The sequence below is a fragment of the Etheostoma spectabile genome, chromosome 1, assembly GCF_008692095.1.
Source record: "Etheostoma spectabile isolate EspeVRDwgs_2016 chromosome 1, UIUC_Espe_1.0, whole genome shotgun sequence".
Lineage (NCBI taxonomy): Eukaryota > Metazoa > Chordata > Actinopteri > Perciformes > Percidae > Etheostoma > Etheostoma spectabile.
In genome coordinates this window covers 14,925,339-14,927,954 of record NC_045733.1, presented here as the reverse complement: position 1 = coordinate 14,927,954, position 2,616 = coordinate 14,925,339, and the positions used below count along the sequence as shown (strand labels likewise).

Here is a 2,616-nt window from a genome sequence, read left to right as displayed (position 1 = left end):
GGGGAAAAGACAAACATGAAATTACACAAATTACTCAGAAAAAAGTGAGGGGGAAGGATATGCTTCTGTAGAGTGTGTGGAGTTGATGGACAATGTTTCCCCCTTGTGGTGCTGGCAAGCAGGTAGGATGTATGTGTAGTGTGTCTTTAAAACTCAAGCTCAGCTTCCGAGGAAACAGGGTTTGGAGTTTGCTAAGTGCAGAGATTGTGTTCCCCTTGGGATATAAAATCAGCATGGAAATTAAACCTTGAGTTAAATTCTGATCTCTCTGTCTGTTTATCTCCCTGACTAACCTTCTCTCTCTCTCACTCTCTGTCTATCTGTCTATCCATCTATCACTCTTTCTCACTCTATTTCTCCCTCTTTCCCTCTCTCTAATACTTCCTCTTCATGCCAAAACCTGACCATCTTTAATTAGCAAGAAAAGAAACATTGGTGTTACAGGTGTGATTCACACCAGCCAGGAGCATTCTGTCAGAGTTAGCCTCATCCCAGGCTTGAACACAGTCCTCTGCCTATATCTCAAAGCTGCAGCCCTGATTGAACCATTTCAGAGGTTGGAGGGGATAAGTAGGCTTTTTCTAAATTAATTTAAATACATTAGTCATATGGGTTGGTCCTTTTTACAAAAAATGTGAAACTGAACGGAATCTGCCGGATATTTAATTTTTTTTCTCATCTGTCAGTTGATCAAATTGGGAAATCTTATCAGTCATCGCTGGCAGATGTACAGCGAAAAGAGAAAATGGCTTTTTGAATTTCACTTGAGTGACTGTTGCTGCCATTACATGCTTTCTAGTGGTACAGTATATTGTCTCCACTGTAATGAGATTATTCTTTATCTTAAGTGACCAGTGAAAAGCCCACATCTCTGTCATTTCCGGACAGATTTTCTTTTTACATCCTCTGAATCTTCTTGCTTTTGCAGGGCAATGGAGGTCAGCCCACTAATGCTGACCACTGTTTTTCAGAGGGCCCAAGAAAAGGAAATAATATTTCAAGTTGCAGCCTGTCTATCTGGGTCATTGGATTACATTGGGAAAGCATCCGAACTGACCAACAGACGGAAGGGAGACACATCGGAGATAAACCTTGTGTCACTTGGCTGTTAACATTTTCTGGTGCAATGTGTGTGTGTGTGTATTTGCGTGTGTGTGTGTGTGCGTGTGTGTGTGTGTGGGTGCGTGCTCTTGAGTGCATGTGTGCGTGCATGCGTCTTCACCAAATGTACAAGCATATGGTCACCCTGTGACTGTAGCGATGCCATTAATGCAGCACGGCCCTAAGAGCTTATACTGTGTGCAGCTTTCATTCTGCGATGCCTTGATGGCACTGCCTGTTTCCACCATTATGCTACTGATTTTAAGCTCTTGGCGCCACTCTACAATGAAAGATGAAGATTATTTCTCAAATGTGCAACAGAGATGGGGCAGATTATATCTGCGTAGATTTCTCTACTCTGCTGTAACTTCGTACCAATTCTCTCAGTTTCCCTGGCAGCCTAATGTTCGGCTGCATGCAGCTGAAAAGCTTTAGTTTATTCATGATATCAGAATGTGGCACTTTTCTGCAAGCTTTCTAAAAGGAGTTACATAACAAAACAACTGCAGTGCTAATGCTGCTAACATCAACACAAACATTGTCAAACATTGAAGATACAGAGACTATAGCCTTATGAATACATGCTTTTCAGTGACCTCATGTGAGGATTAACTCTGTTTTAGGTCGGAGAAAATCTGCTTATTATAGATAGCATCAAAGTGTCAGTCCTCCTGGAAATAGAAAGATCAAATGGAGGCTAACCACTAAAACCACTGACAGAGAACTAGGGCTGTGAAATAGCTCTGTCTGTATGGGTGTTAGTACAGGGCATGACATTTTTCTGAGCAGTATAAATGAAAAGCTGAAAGGCTGTGTCTAACAAACATCACAACTCCCATTTTCACTGATTTATAACATTCTCCCTATTATTACTTTATTTCTCATAATTTTTCAGATGTCCTGTTCCCATTAATGATTGAACAGAATACTGAATTCTAATAATTACTAATACATCAAGAGTCCAAACACTGGATCTCATACTACTGGTTGTCTCCCTTATGTATGCACAAGTAATCAGTAGTGACTCTAAAACTGATTAAGGCCTGCACATTTAGACAGGAATGTGCTCCATCCTAAACAATTTGTGTTGAATCAATTTCAGGTCAAATATTGTTAAAATGTGCATATGGAAATGATGGTTTTGAAGAGATGAACACTGGGAGGTGAGAGTCCGGAAATCACACAGGGCATGACAGTATTTAGCTAAGAGAGAAGCAAAAACCCTTTCAAGAACAAGTACAGGACAATAATTGGAGTACAAGTGCTAGACCTGCATTACCGGATCATGAGGGTAAGTGCTTGGGAGTTTGTGTGGTTTTGTGCATGTGTGCGTGTGTGGACAGTGAGAGAAGGCGAGATTAGGGACAGATAGAGAGACAGACAGATGAAGATGGGGACACAAAACACAGAGATGGATAGCACTGATAGTTGGTAGATACTGTACCTTGAGGGGTCAAAGGAAAGGCAGTATCTTGACCTGAAACCAATGTTTTACAGCTGTTGAGAGAGAGAGAG

At 41.2% G+C, this 2,616-nt stretch overlaps 1 protein-coding gene across 3 annotated transcripts in view; it reads left to right on the top strand.

The window, feature by feature from the left end:
• pcdh9 (protocadherin 9) overlaps positions 1 to 2,616 on the top strand; it is a 212,952-nt gene that overhangs the window by 105,398 nt on the left and 104,938 nt on the right. The gene's annotated exons all lie outside the window — the stretch shown is intronic.